This window comes from Heliangelus exortis, chromosome 3 (assembly GCF_036169615.1).
Source record: "Heliangelus exortis chromosome 3, bHelExo1.hap1, whole genome shotgun sequence".
NCBI classification, from domain to species: Eukaryota; Metazoa; Chordata; class Aves; order Apodiformes; family Trochilidae; genus Heliangelus; species Heliangelus exortis.
Window position 1 is genome coordinate 10,980,006 of NC_092424.1, and position 15,798 is coordinate 10,995,803.

The 15,798-nt window shown below is 38.5% G+C and overlaps 2 long non-coding RNA genes across 2 annotated transcripts in view; one reads left to right on the forward strand and one right to left on the reverse strand.

Moving 5' to 3' along the window:
- The window catches only part of LOC139795489 (uncharacterized), a 43,808-nt gene extending 41,666 nt beyond the window's left edge, over positions 1-2,142 (reverse strand). The window contains exons 1-2 of the long non-coding RNA XR_011725512.1: positions 2,050-2,142; positions 850-908 (exon numbers count right to left, since the gene is read on the reverse strand). This is a non-coding gene — a long non-coding RNA (uncharacterized lncRNA). The remainder of the gene's footprint in view (positions 1-849; positions 909-2,049) is intronic.
- Positions 1-15,798, forward strand: part of LOC139795490 (uncharacterized) — a 36,907-nt gene that overhangs the window by 9,121 nt on the left and 11,988 nt on the right. The window contains exons 2-3 of the long non-coding RNA XR_011725513.1: positions 7,125-7,174; positions 7,740-7,862. This is a non-coding gene — a long non-coding RNA (uncharacterized lncRNA). The remainder of the gene's footprint in view (positions 1-7,124; positions 7,175-7,739; positions 7,863-15,798) is intronic.

Here is a 15,798-nt window from a genome sequence, read left to right on the forward strand (position 1 = left end):
TTAGTCAGAGATAAGAGGAAAAGACAGGAATAAAACAGAAATTAGAATTCCTGCATCTCTGGTTCCAAGTCGTCTAGAAACTAGACAACATGTACATAATTTTCAGCCTGTCATATCTGAAAAGTATTTTGTGTAGAGGGAATTTTAGGACAAGAGAGACCAAAACATTGGCCTTGCAGAATCTGGAGGACTTGTTCTACCTTGGCCAGAGTGATTCTGCCGGATGATGGAGACTGCCTGACATCTCTGTAGGACAGAGGAGTGAAGTTCTGCCTGCATTGCAGCCCCACTAACCTCAATGGAGCTGTGCTGATTTAGAGAAGCTAAGGATCTGCCCTTCTGTTGTCATGAATGATTCATCCAAATTGACAGCTTTCCCCAAAATTTGAGATAAAAACTGAAAAAAAAAAATGAGAGGAAAGGAATGAAGTGTCCCCCTTTGTGAGAAAGGGAAACCTATGGTCCCCAGGCCGTATGTTTACTAGAAAAAGCTGCTAGGAGCGTTTTGCACATTTTGGCATCTTAAATGTTTGTTTTATCTGTCAATACTTGTGAGTTGACTACAATACCAAGGACTCACTGTGCTCTTATCAGCTAGAATGCATTATCATAGTTAAAAGATGAAGGAACATCTGAGCTGGTCTGGAAACAGGTGTGAAAGAGGGAGGTGCTCCAGAGCATGCAGAGAGAAGTGTCTGAAACTTGGGTAGATGTCCAATTCTTGCTCTTATTTTTGAAACTATTTTTCATGGCTGATTAAAATAAAATAGCTCATTTAGAACAATCAGACATGTATGTAGTTCTTTAAGATGGAGCACTGGATGTAGCTGTATGGAAGGTAGGTCTTACCAGTTTTGTATCTTCAGATCCACTTTAATTGATATGGATGATCTGGAAGAATCATTTACCTGCAAAAAACCTTGGTTCAGTTGTTTTGTCTTCTATAACAGAGTTATGTGGTAACTTTAATCCTGCAGAAGTTACACAACTGGAAGAGGAATGTAGCTTAATTAGAGCTATAAGGACCCCCACCTGATGCAAAACTCACTTTGAAAGACCCTTTTCCTAGAGTCTGTTGGAAACTGAGGAATTCCCTTGAATTTAATATTCTTTCAATGTCTAGGAAAAGTTGCCTTGTAGGAGAGTCCTGGCTAATTGATCTGTTTTCTGCTTTTTTTGAGAAATGGAGAGATAAAATTTCTTTTCACTTTTACAAGCTCAATGATAGAAGCAAAAGCTTATTTTTCCCAATGTTTCTAGGTTATTTATGCTTCTCTGATGGTTTGAAATATTCTTTTCAATTGCCTATATTATTCCTGGCCAGGTTACTCAAAAGCCCCCAGAAGTTTTTGAAACACATCAAGCCAGAACAGAATACAAAAAAATCCACTAACCCAAACAAATAAAACCCCTTAGGTTTTAAACTTGAAGCTTGATCCCATTTGAAGTGACTTTCCAGTAATTTCACAATACTGAGGACTTGGCTAGAGCTGAGGATCTGGCCAGCAGAGTCAAGTCATATCTTTAGTCTGACTGATGAAGGAACTCCAAATTTACACATCTCACACCTAAGGGCTGACTTGTCTTCCTCAGCCTAGGTATTATTACTGTGGGGTCTTATGAGGTTTTTTTTTTTTAGAGGAAATACATTCAGTTCTAGAACTCATTGGAAGTTATGCAGTATTCTCAGATTATGTTTTTTCATTTGCACAACTGAAACTATGAATGTTGGGTAACCACTGATGAATTAAACTCTGTATTAAATAACTTTATCTGTTGAATACCTGTATCTGCAGGTAGCAAATAGAGAATATTTATTATTCTCTCTGAGAAATCATTTAAACAGTTTGAAACAGTTTTCACAAAGCCCTTATGATGGAAGTTTTGCTTGATCATAGTCAACCTTGCTCTAGGTATAGCTTTAAGCATACATGACTCAGATAGAAAAGGGTTTTTAAATAATTTATGTCTCCCTTGCTACTCAGTGTCTGTTGATCAGGTTGCCACCCACTTTCTTCAGTAAGTGACAGCCCTACTTCATATAATTACCTGCAAAGTGTGAATCATGGAGAACCTTCTTGAACCCTAAATCTCTTCAGGCATCAAAAGGAACTGGACATCTTCTCCTCCTGGTGAGGTCTCAGCAGCTTTATAGTTTTGCACAGGTTTGTGCTCTAATTACATCTCACAGCAGGTGTTTTCTAAATAATTCTTCTCAGGTGAAACAGATTTATTTCTATTGGAAAATATTAACCAGAAGGCATGCTCAATTTTTCAAGAGAACAGGCAGTCCTTTTCACATTGAATGTGTCCCTCAGTAGCTTTAGCAAAGCACAGGCTTTATTAACCTTATCTTTAAAAAAAAAAAAAAAAAAAAAAAAGTGAATGAAAGTGATGTGTGATATGAAATCCTCTTGGACAAACCTAGCTGCAAATTGCAGATCTGGGATTGTATTTTATATTTTAGTTTACAGGTCTACGTTGCCATAATATCAGAAGCAGTGACTTGTCCCTCCCTCCTGTGCTCCAGAGCTCCCAATGCTCTCAGCTGTCAGACTTGAAAGTCTTTGATTTTAGTTTCCTAGTACTGGAAATATTTCTGGGGCATGTTAAAATAACAATAAAACCAGAGAATTCGCTGAAAAGGTCAACCCAGCAGCATCCTTACAGGATTCTACAGGTTTTCTCTTCTTTGCCCACCTCTACATGAGAGGACTTTATTTTATTAAGGTTTTTTCCATTTCTTGGGGAAAATGGCTCCACGCAGTAAAAAATGCTAATATGACCCACTCAGACACTAAAGAAATGAACAACGTGGGATGTTTTGATTACAAAGAAATGTCATCCTGTTCAGTATGATGTCACAGTCACCATTGTAAAATCCTTTGAAAATTTTAATCTCAATTTAAAGAGATTCTTTTCTTCTTTTCCCTTTAGCAAGAGAAAATTGTGCCTGACATTCTTTCAGAATTATATTTAAGGTCTCAATAGTAATTTTTATGAGAAAAGAAAGGTGTTATCTGAGATGTTCTAGAGGATTTGTGGCTGCTAATATCTGAAGCAGATTCTCTGCAGAAAATACAAACCAAATACATAAGGCAAGTGAAGACTGAAAATAAAGCTTCTTTCTCAGGTTTCATCCTGTTGCATCCCTGCTTAAGAGCAATTTTCAAAGCACATGGTCTCATAGTTTCTGTTGTTATAACAAATGTGTACCAATGTGGGATTGCACATTACCCTGAGCAGTCAAGTGCTTATGGCCATAATGCAACAGAAAATGCTGTCTGGAGCAGCTAAACTGAAGGTTAATGATTTAGTTAGCTATTAAATAATATATAAATATATATATTTTAAAAAAAAGGAAAGAAATAGGAAGGATGAGGAATGAGGTGGTAAATAAGTGACAGCACATGAGAAGTAGGACAGTAATGTGAATCTCTCCTCCCAGGCAGATCAGGGCTTAGCTAAAAACAGCAACAAAGTCAGGATCATTTTAGTCCTCTCTGATGCTTCCCTGAGAAGCCCTCAAAATCATCTGACAGAAGTCTGCATTGTTCCAGTTCTTTCCTGAATCCTGCACCACTCTCCTTTGGTGGTTGGTGTGAAAATAATTTTCAATAGGTTTGTTGCATCTCTTTGCTTTGCTTCCACCACCTACTATTTTGATCTACACCCCTGCTACTTATGAGATGGATTTCTTGGATTTCTGAATCAAATTTTTTTTTTCCTAAATTTTTTGCCTGTTTCTATTTGTCTAGCTGTAAGTTTGAGCAGTTGTGTAGGTTTTGTAGGCTTCCATACTGAGCTCAGAGCCCAGCTGAGGATATAAGCAGTACAGAAAGTGTGAAGTCAGAATGCAGATGTGTTTGTGCTCTTCCACTTTTAAAATAGCTTCAGACTGCTCCCTTCCAAACAATCAGGGCACATGAAAACAGGAGTACTCTGGCTGTGAACCAGACCCTGAGCTGAGATGGGACCAAGTAATGTCCTGACAGGATTGGTTTTTAATATTACATGATTCCTTCAAGATGTGGAAGATTTCAAAACGGCCTCTTAAACAACTTTTGAATTGCTTCTATGCTTTTGGGCAGCATGGCCCAGGTACAAAGATGTATCCAGGAGAGGCCATGGCAAGTGTTAAGTGTTTTCTGCTAGATTAGACTTCCATGAGCCTCAGAGCTGAGAGGCTGATTCTGAGATCAGATGTGGCAAAAAACTACACGAGAATTTTTCAGTAAGTGAATTATATTTTTAATATGCTGTTCTCTGCTGGCAGCTCTGTGAATAAAATAATTTGTTACCATATAGAACTGCTGCCTACCATCATGCCCAGAAGCATGGGTAGAGTTCATTAAAAAAGATGTTAAAGGCTGCTGTTAAGGATGCCAAATCAAGCAGTTAAAAGTAAGAAATGCCAGCAATAAGATTGGCTCACCAACAGCTTTCCTGAGCATAATGATGTAGCCTTTAATTATATGATGATAATCCCCATCCTTCCTTCTTTTTTTTTTTTTTTTTTGTTTCTTTTTACTTGGTTCCTCATTCATCTTTGCTTATCCTGATCCAACTCTTGTTGAAGCATTTGAAACACTCCCATTCTTTAAATGCTGGTGGAGTCCTTGAATGATATCTTTGTTTCTTTTTAAAATTTTGTTTCACTATGAAAAATGAAACAGGATGAGTGAAAGCCCCACATCACCACAGTTCACCAGTATTGCTAAATTAAGGTTGCATTTAATACTAATTTCTTGATCATCTTTTTGATAGATTTTTTCATAATATCTGAACACTCAGCCCTTCTTAGTGAACTGAACAACACCTGACTAGCTCTTACATTGATGATAACTCATATGAAAAAGCAGGAAGAATTAAAATTTCATTCATTTTCATTTCCTAACTTCTGAGTACTTAGCTTGGCAACTTATTTTTAACATTATGGAATGCTTATGGTTTAAAATTAAAATCTGACTACGACAAAAAAAACCCCTACATTTTCATAGGTATTGTATGAAGATGAATGTGTAGTAAATTTATTAGCAGGTTGTCTTGCATCATATTCTTCTAGACAATGCTATAAATTTAAAAATATGATAATGAGAAAAATGCAGTAATAATTAATAAAGTACTGATGAATGCATAATTCTCAGGGAAACAGCTTTCATCCACTTTCATAGAAAACAACCTCATGGTGTCCTCACCCACTTTCCAGCACAGAACAAATGGACTGTGCTGTAAACTTGAAACATATAAATGAAAATGCCTCAAGCACAACTAGGGGTTCAGTGATTTCCAAACTATTTATCACTGTTAAATTCAGTACAAGTGGAATTCATTGCCTCCAGGCCTTCAACTGACCAAACAGGGAATAAAATAAAAAAATCTGCTGAACATGCATCTTTGCACAAGTTACTTCTTGTGAATAATTTCTGAGAGTAAAGTGCTCTCTTTAAAACCCTTGCAGTGGGACAATCATTTGTTGTAGATCCTTGCATTTTCATTATTTTTTACATGTGTTAACTGACATTTTTCTCCACCCTTTTATCAGCCAAGCTAATTTATGTAGGAAACAGTGTCTACTACCTTTCCTCTTTCTTTAATATTCTAGATGGGAATTTTTTTTACATATTTGTGAGAATTTTTTACCATTAGGCCCATAATCTATCTTATGTTTTATTGAATGATTCTACTGCAAATGTCCTGGGTTTTTTCCCTTTAGCTTTGTTATTATTTCTATCACAACAATGTCTGTAGCTCCTAGACAAGTCTGGGAACTCACCATATTTTTTCTTTAAACACCTGATAAGAGGCAGGATCTTTTCAAAGTGTTATCATCTGTATAGAGAAGATAGGCAGAAGATGGCAAAAAAGCATTATAATCAACACCTTTGTTTTATAGAGGAAAAGAGAAGGCACAAAATACGTCTTGGGTATTTAGGTACCAAGTTACAAACTTAAACACCTTTAATTAACAGCCTGGGAAGAAGCTGCAAAACCAAAGGAGAGCTGGTGAGTAGCACTGCATAGTTTAAGCCATAAAATATTTAAAACCTGAGACCAAGATCCACCCTCCCTTTTTCATGCATGATATGGCAGGAGGATCCTTTCCCTCTTTTCCTGCTGCCTACAGATGATATGGGAAGCAGGCAGGTTCCCCATCCTTCCTTTACTGCCTGCTGTGGCTGGTTGGAGGGCAGAGAGGTTTAATTGTTCACACCCTCCCCTGCCTCTCTGCTGCCCAGCAAGGGGTTTCTGAGCATCCTCCTCCCAGGTGGGCACAGGCAGTAATATTTTTCACTGCAGCTTTTGTCACAATTGCACAGCTGAAATCTGAAGTGTTGTTTTGCTGACACCCACTGTATGGCATATATGGCTCCTTATGCTGCCAGCTCTCTTCTTGTGCTCACTCATACATTTAATTTCTTTCTTTATATATTACCAGGACATTAATTTCTTGGCAAAGATCTTTGGAACTATATTACTATTAGCTGCAGTGTTTACAAGATAGCTGCATTGTCAGATCCAGTCACTGTCAGCTGAAAACACTCACAAGCATCAGTATCTGTCATGCTCTCTCCTCCCCAATTTCTCAGCTACTACTGCTCATGTGTTTTTTCTCTTATCTCTTTTTGCTGTGCTCCTCTAGCTTTCAGTTACTAGCATATATTCTTTGTTGGTGTAGCAGTTCAAATATTTACTGCGAAGTAACGTCGATATGATTCAGAAAGTATGATTTTTAAAGTCTCAGAAGGAAGGCTTTCAATGTTTTAGCATAATCCACATAGCTGTTAAATTCACCAACACTAAGAGAGCAATCCAGCACATTTTTTACATATAGTAAGGATGAGTGATGCTGATCTATTAATTACCAAGTCCACACAAATGTATTTTGAATGCAGATTCAAATCATCCTTGAGTTTTGCAGTTGCAGAATATGTCTGCAAGTTAATTGGTCTCAAGTTATATCCATGTGGTCATGGTTGTAGCTCCAGGTACAACTCTAGGATCCCCAGTCAGTCAAACATCTTCAAATGACTCATAACCAGTTTGGAGTGAACCAGATGGTTTCCTAAGGAGAAAAACAGAAAAGTAGTGTAGTAGCTTATGGTCCAATTTGATTCCTACAGGCAAGAAGGACACAGCTGGCTCTGAGTAACTTGGATTTCATTCTAAATGGGTAAGAAGCTATAAAAAGCTTTGTGGTTGTAGCCTCCGTGGCTGTGCTCATCTATGCAATGGACATGCTTTTTCCCTTACATGCTTTTGAAAACTCCCCATTTCACACTGGATCTGTAAATTAATTAGTATAATGGGATCCTCACCTTAAGGACATGGAAATAAGTATGTTCACTGGAACCATTATGCAATGATACTTAACCTGGGGAGAAAAAAGGAAATACTAAATATATTTGACTGCTGTGTACAGAAATCGGAATTATGAATGGCAACCACAGACTATCTATATAGTTAACTTTCAAAAAAACCTACATTATATATTTAAAAAATGCTTGTCTAATGGAAGGATGAATTCCCAAGTGTTCAACTGACATGGCTGTTGTACAGAAAATAAATCACAGGGTTTGTATATAAAATAAGAGAGATTGAGAGCTGAATCAAAGAGACAAGTAGTCAGGACAACTGTTCTCTGCAGGGAAAAAGGCAGCCTAACTCTTCAGCTCTGTGGCTGTGAAGCAATATGGGGTAAATGTACCCTGCCTGAGAGCAAACACCTTTTGCTGCAGAAATGTGCTGCTCCTACCACTGGTTTCTCCTCCAAGAGCAACTGTGTTGCTTGCCCTGAATTCCAGAATCTGCCTGGCTTGGTACACTGTGGCAAAAAACATGGGAGGGGCTCTCCAGAAAAGGTAGTTTTTTTTTTTCATTAAGTATTCTGTAAAATTGCATATTTTAAAATTAATTCACAGTAGATGAGAAAATTTGTGTGTAGCCAGTAACTCAACAGCCTTCTGTAGGATTGCTTGAGTTTCTGGCTCTCTGTATAGCTTGGGTAGACCTTTGGTCTCTGATGTTGGTTGTCTTTGGAGTCTCCAAAATTAACACATAAAGAAAAGCCTGTGGACACCAGGCTTTTACATTTCTTAATGTAAAAATTGTGGGTCATGTTTCTGACTAAATGTATTACTAATGTTTAACCTAACGCCTTAATGAAAAAAGTTTTCCATCCCTCTTTCTTTGCTATTTCCTTAATTCTCTTGTACGTATTCCCCATTTATTTACTCTGAGTCAGTCCAGTGAAGGTAACAGTATAATCAGTCACTTCAAACAAATCAGGTTTCTGACCCACAGGATAATATACAACACGAAGCTAATCTCTATTTCAGCAGTCCTGAGGCTCCCTGACAACTGAGATAGCATAATGCCTTTTGTAACATAAGAATTAAAATGGGTACAATACCACATGGAGCTGTTTCTTCAGCTATGGACAGGAATAATGTCCACAGAGGAATAATGTCTCCCTGGGGCAGGGAGAGGTTGTGAGAAGTCTGCCAGAGCACCTGGGTTTCACCAAGTCTCTGATATCCTTTCTACAAGGGACTGGTGCATCCTCCGGGACAGACCTTTGTTGTGCAACCCTTCTGTGGTGTCATTTTTCCTACTGAAAGATCCACCTAACATGGCCCATTCTTGCTAAGGGCTTCAATGAATCTGCATTTTTGCAAAGAAAAATGGTTTGTCAGGAAATTCCTGTCTCCTTTTAATGAGACGGAATATCAAAAAGTGATTCCAGAGCAATGATTGCATGCTCAGTGGACACAAACACATCTAGTGATGTTTTTCAGTGTGGGAAAAAGTAGCCTTGCAAAAATTGTAATGCCATTGGTCTCTCTCAACTCCCTTTCAAACAGTATAATTTGAGAGTTCCCTGCTATGCATGTACATACAGCATGGCTGAAAGGGCAGGGCACCAAATGGCACTTTGCTGTTTTAAAATGCACAGTTCAATCTATAGCAAACCTGTATTTCTTTGGTGAATTGTATAGAGTAAGCAGACTGCTCATGACAGCTCTATGAATAATAATGGTGATTTTATCACCAAGATGTTTTTGGTCCTGCTGGATATTATTATGCAAGGCTGTTCTGCAGTGGCTGTTATTCAGCTGCAACTTACAGAGAAGCTCAGAGGTTTCAAGTTCAGTAGAGAAAAACTGTTCTCTCTCTTTTCTTATTTATTCCTGTATTTACAACAACTTTCAGTTTTACATCTCATACAGACTTAAACCTTGACCCTCTTTCTCTGTGGAAGGTGAAAATTTAGAAGAAACAGAGGCAGAGCTGTAACAAGTCATCCCTCAGGCGTTTTTTCCTTTCCTCTTCTCTCCTTCACCAATCTCCATCCTTTCCAGCCACTTGCAGTTAACCCAGCTATCTCCCAACCTGAACAGCTACACCTATGTTCCCATTTAGCACTTTCTCTGGGGAACCTGACCTCTTTGTTTCCTTATCCTTTCTAGAAGCTGCTGCCAGCCCACAGGGGCTAATAAAATGCACAAGACGAAGACAGAGAGATGAAAAAACATAAGCAGGGAGAGTGAGAGTTTGAGATCACAAGTTCTGAATCTTCACCTTTGTAGATTCTTATCCAGAAGCTGATGCTGTGTTGCATTACCACCTCCCAGAGTGGTGACAGACAAAATATGAAATCTCAGTTCACATCCATCTCCTTCATTGGTTTGTAACTCCCACAGGCTAACAGGGCTAACGTCAAGATCACTCAAAATCAGTCTATATTTTGGGTGACCTGAAAGTGCCTCTGGATACTCTGCATGCTTCAGGGCTCTAAAGGCAGCTGTGGGAGCTTTCCATGCACAAATATATCCAAAAGCAGCCAGTGGAGACAGCAGAGATGAAGCCATGCTGTGGGTCAAAATGACATTGATGTCCTTAGCCAGGAACACCTTTTCAATGCAGTGATTTTCTCCATTACTGTATTAGTTAAAAGTAATCAATCTTGAAAGTTACACTGTTGTCATGAACAATTTGATTTTCATATGTAGTGAAAGAACTGCAGTGTTTGTATAAGCAAAACAGGAGAATAAATGAGGTATAGATTGAATTACTGATTCAAAAAGAAATGTGTTCAACAGAATATACCATAAAGGATAGAAACTCTAATATTATTTTATCTTTTCACCACTGTTAGTGCCTTTTGAAGTGATTGCATCCTGCTGCTGTTTTATCTGACCCTACCAGAGTGAACCAGATGGAACCCTTGTGTCTTTGTCCAGTGCACAAAAGGCAGCAGACAGAATTCCAGCCAATTGCCCCTGCTGTTTGCAGCTGATGCTCCTTCTTACTCTTGCCTAATCGTGCCCTCTGTAAATCATTTTGTCTACCAAATCAGAGGACAGGAAAATGCTCATCACAAGCCTGGGCTTGCAGGCTGATGAGAAAGAGGTAAGAAATGTCCCAGCAATCCCCACAACTTCTTTTATGTGCTGCAACCCTGAGAGGGCTCCCACACTGCTCTTATCTTCTGGAAAGGTGTGTTTGAGAACAGTGATCTCAGTACTATTCTGTTCCCAATTTCCTAACAGGGTGCATCAATTTTCTATCTAAGTATTCTTGAAAAGATGAAGACAAGAAGTAAAATCCAGAATAATCACAAGTGACGATTAAAACCTGCTTTCATTTGCAGATTCATCCTTTTTTTTTTTTTTTTTTTTTTTCTTGTACTAGATTTTATTTCTAAGATACTGGGCTCTAGTCCTACAAATAGTAATGAATATGTCCAACCTTAAATATATACAGTGTCATTACTTTTTTTTTTTTTCATGTTGGTACAATATATGAGATTGTCACTGGTTTTCCTCTTATGCTTTAATTATTCCTCTTCTGATGGTTAATTACTGATTTTCATTACCTTAGCCTCAAAACAATAAATCATTCCTGGTTTGAACAAAGCACTGCTTAGGATATATTGGGTCTTTCAGTGTATGTCACTGAAGTCTTTAATACAAATACATCTCCATCTTGGGAAAATCTATGAAAATGCATCACAGGATCTGTGAGCAACTCCATCCATTGATTTTTTTTTCTTTTGCCTCTTGCATATTCATATATGTTTCTGGAAACTGGCAGATTTTACCAAACTTGAAAGCAAATCATGAGAAAAAAAAATAAAAGACTAACACATTTCATATAAAAAGTAGTGCCCTTTGTACAGAGCTGTAGGGTATCTGTTAACCTAGGTGGTACGTTTTGATACTCATGCCACTGCTGCCTTTTGGTAAATTATGCCATGGTTGTCACATTTTTCCTGGCAATACCACCCAGCTGCTGTACTTCAGGGAATTGGGCTGCAGCAATGAAAACACAATGTGTCTGGTGGTGTGGCATGCCAAGGGAAATGAGATCATAGTTCAGCTGATGAATTTCTCCACGGGAATTCAGTGGGCACCTTTTGGAAACAAAAATCACTAAGGTGTGGGTAACCACAGGCAAAAAAGTGGATGTATGTCTACAAGAGGGAAAGTCACCATGGAGTTGTTACAGAAAGGTACTACTTATATTGATCCTCAGGGCTGATCTTTTATATTTCCAGTGATTTATTTGCACTCAGTTCTTAGAAGGAAGACTCTTTGCCTCCCAGTGCTGTAAGTGTAAGCCAAAAGTCTTGGAGAAGCATTTGTCTTGGAAGTCTTTTTCAGGAACTTCAAACCAATATTAGTGTAGAGTCTTTAATTTGATAAAAAAAATTAGACTCAAAAATCCCAACAAGTACATTTCTCACAAAATACACTTTTAGGCTCTGGGATGTGCTAAAATTTTCTCATACAGGTTTATTTTCCTTGAATTTATTTGGGTTGTGTATAGGAAGAATAACAAATACTTACAGCACTTTGGGACAGGAGTCACTATATTAAATACAAGACCATTCTCTTCACAGAGGTCTGGACCATTAAAAACACCTTTGAATTCAAGGATTTTTCAGGTCTGCAGCTAGATTAAAACCTGAGCTACAGAGCTCAGAGCCATCCTTATTTTGTATGATCATCTGCTATATAGGTGTCTGGCCCCAAAACCTTATAGTGATGTTCTCAGAGGAAGGCTCATGTAGAAATGCTTCCTCCCTGATAACTGTTTGTCTGAGGAAATAAGAGAGGGGTTGAGATAATTTCTGTGTGAAAGGGAGTTCAACAGCTAGCATCCTGTGACAGCAGGCCAGGCTAAGAAATACACTGAAGGACATTCAACCCACCACTTCTGACAAGAAAAAGGGCACAGAAAAATGTAATCTCAAGTTTCAAAGGATGACAAGAACCAGAAATTTTCCTTAACTGATTTGAACTGCTAAGCCCAGGACACTGCATTGATTGAACAACTTGCTCATCAGCTGGCAGGGCATAACCCTGCACAATCCTGAAAGAGAGGACTCCTAAGGGAACATCAGAGAGATCTCTTGAGAAGTATTAGACACTTGAAAAGCATCATCCAGAGAAGGAAAAATTGGCATGTAGGTGGCCACGGTATGGATCATGGAGAGGAAATGCAGAGTAGAGTTTTCAAAAGATAAGGGGAGGGGGAAAGGTGCTATTTAGAGCTTTGTCTAAACTTTTGCTACCATACCAGAAAGATTCCTCTAATTCATTCAGGCCCAGCAGCAAGCCTGCTGTGATTATCTAAGCGCATAGGAACGTGCAAGGGAATGTAAAAACTGACCCTGAGTTTGAGAGCTGAAGGGGAATGGTGAAGCTGTCAACAGCAACAGGCAGAGAAGGAAGAGTGGCAGATTCAAATTAAAGAATTACCTGTGATCTTTTTAGCTTTGGGTGACAACGAATCATCCTGAATACAGCAAACTGTCAATTCAACTCACAGAGTGGGAAAGAAATGGACAGGACAGAGAGGTGAAAATATGCAGCCCAGGAATAATAAAAAAAGGGAGAAAAAAGTGTTCAATGACAGAACAGGAATCTGTAGTGGCTTTGAGAGAGTTCCATGGATAACAGAGAAGGAGCTGCTCGAAAAGATGCTGAAAGAGCAATAACGAAGGTAGAGAGAGAGTCACAAGGGGGTACTGCCACAAAAGCCAAGCAAGAAAAGAGTGATCAAGGGTATCAGATTAGACAGGAAGGTCAAAGAGGACTCAGAGATTCCCCTGTTAGACAGAAAGGTCATTTGAGACCTTGGTGAATTAGTCTGAATGGGGAGTCTGGAGCCAGATTGCAATGAGTCAGAGGAAAGGAAATCAATGCAGTGGTCGTAAACAGGCCTTTCAAGTCACTCAGAAGTGAAAGGGAGAAGGGAGGGCTGCTGGAGGAAGAAAAGCTGACCTATTTGCACTGGAAATTCACAAACAATGTACTGCTTATCCCTTTCCCTTCCTCAATGTATGAATTACCTTATTTTTATTTTTTTGTTGTTTGTTTTCTGATGGATTTTGTTGTTGTCTTGTTTTTGAAGATCAGAGAAGTTTCCAGACTCCCTGATTTTAACAGTCACCCATTAATATTGCCCAGGCACCTACCCAAGGCAACACATATGTATAGCAGCCTGTACGAATTTCTGTCTCTTAAATTTATTACTCAATCTCCATTTAACCATAGAGCTTCATTTGTTTTCATGATCACTGTTTGTGTGATGTCTGGTACTAGAGCTCTTTGGTGCCAAACTAAAATTAAATTTGGTTTTTAAACCCTGGAAATCCTACAGAAGCATGAAGTGAGTGATTGTGCTATAGAGCACACTGTAGAGAAGCCTGACTTACCATGTTGTTTCTCAAAAAACATATTTATGACTTTCAAGGCATAGGTTTCTTCCACGTCACCATTTTGCCAATCTGGCAACATCGAAGAGATATGTAAAAAAATTTAATAGAAATACAGCTGCTTAGAATTTAGTCACACAATTCTCACTGGAATGAAAGGGTAGCTCACAATGGGACACATTTGAGATTTACATGGAAATACAGACTTGTGATTTTTGGCACTGCCTTTGGGATTGGTAAGTACCTGTGCCTGGAAGAAAAACATAGTGCTGTTGAGAATTTCCACCTTGAAGCAATTCTTGCTATCTGATTTTAAGACCACAGTTTCTATATACCACCTTTTCCTTTGTGATTTCTTGAGTATGACAGAATTAAAACATAAAAGAAACCAATCATGGTTTGCTTTTAAACACATGACTTGAAATAATAGCCATGCTGTATAACAGAGAGCCCTTCAGTCAGGTCACTGGTGACCCAAAGGCACTTTCTGGGTTGCCTGCAGATTTTAATAATGAGTTTTCATTATAGGGATTCCCAATGGATAAGGAGACAGTGGCTGCAGAGCCACTCCTATATATGTGTTCTTTTTTAAGGCATCAGCCTGAGACCTGGACACAGCCCCCTATACCAGGGGCAGGCTGCTCACCCGCTCAGATACATTTTGCCTGGCAGCCTATGGGTTGCTGTAACAACTGTAAAGTGGTCCTCCACAAAAAAAGAATTCAAGGGCACCTAGTGCAAGTTATAAAGCATGTTTTAAAAAGATAATTACTTTAGTGACACTCAGCTTCATCTTCAAATCCTCCAGTTGTAATAAAACAGTTTATCTGACTTGATTATTTTTCCTCGATACTTAAATCAATAATTTGATCCATGTTAAGTGAAAACTATCCATAGCAGATTTAATATCAAGTTACAAATAAGTAATCTTATAGATTTATACCATTTTTCAAATAGTGAATTATTCTCACTACAGATGTCACCATTGTGGTTTTGATTTGCAGATGTGAATGGAATATTCTGCAAAAATACATCTCCAGCTGCTCTATGCTCTGAAGCTGCCCTCGGGGATTACTAATGTGGTCAGTCACCTAGTTCTTCATGAAAACTGCACCCAGGATTTAATGAAGTTTACAATTTAAAAAGAAAGAAAATATTACCTTTAATAACTGTGAACAATCTTGATTTCCTGCATATGCACAGACATACTTTTAGCTCATCTACATATAAATACAAGGTTTTGGACTGAAGTTATATAGCTAAATTTCTTGCAGAAAAAGCCCACTAAAAGAGCCAGACCTTAAACCTCTGAAATGGAACAATAATTCCAGGCTACATTCCCACATGATTTGCCCTGCTGTAACATTACTGTGAGTGATGTAGACATGGTAGTGTTCCAGCCCAGGAATAGGTCTCACAGTGCCTGCAAGTGCCCAGCTGGGTGCCATTTCCCCACTCCATGGACTGGCACACAACAACCAAACCGCCTGGCAGCATTTCCATCCTCCCACAGGAAAACAAATGCACTGGAAAATCCATTATTGTCTCTTCTAAGTTCCCTCTGGTCATACCTAGGGCTGCATAGGGATTGGGTGTTAAACCCGTGTGATAGGATTGCTCTTCAATGACTGATAGAGTCAGAGCTGTGTGGCATCACACAGCTTTGTCAAGGCATGTATCGTGGTTACACACAGACACAGCCATTTTCATTTCATGGCCTTTTCTTCTTCTATATATCCACCATACAGAATATTCTGCCTTCCTTCTTTGTCTTTAATGCATCTTCAGGAACCAAAATTATTAATAGTCCATTAAAAGCAAACACTTGAGATACTGAGGATTACTTATTACATGATTGAGTGATATTTTATGCTAAGTCTTTTTCTCCAGTGTATGCTATATGAAAAACGTAGATTTGCTAGATTAGATAAGGGTTATTAGGTGGCTTTGTCCAAATTATGCAGGCTACTGTTAAGATTTTGTAAATTCACATATGGAACCATGGAATTATTTAGCTTGGAAAAGACATTTCAGGTCATTGAGTCCAACCAATACTATAGGTATTGCTAGGA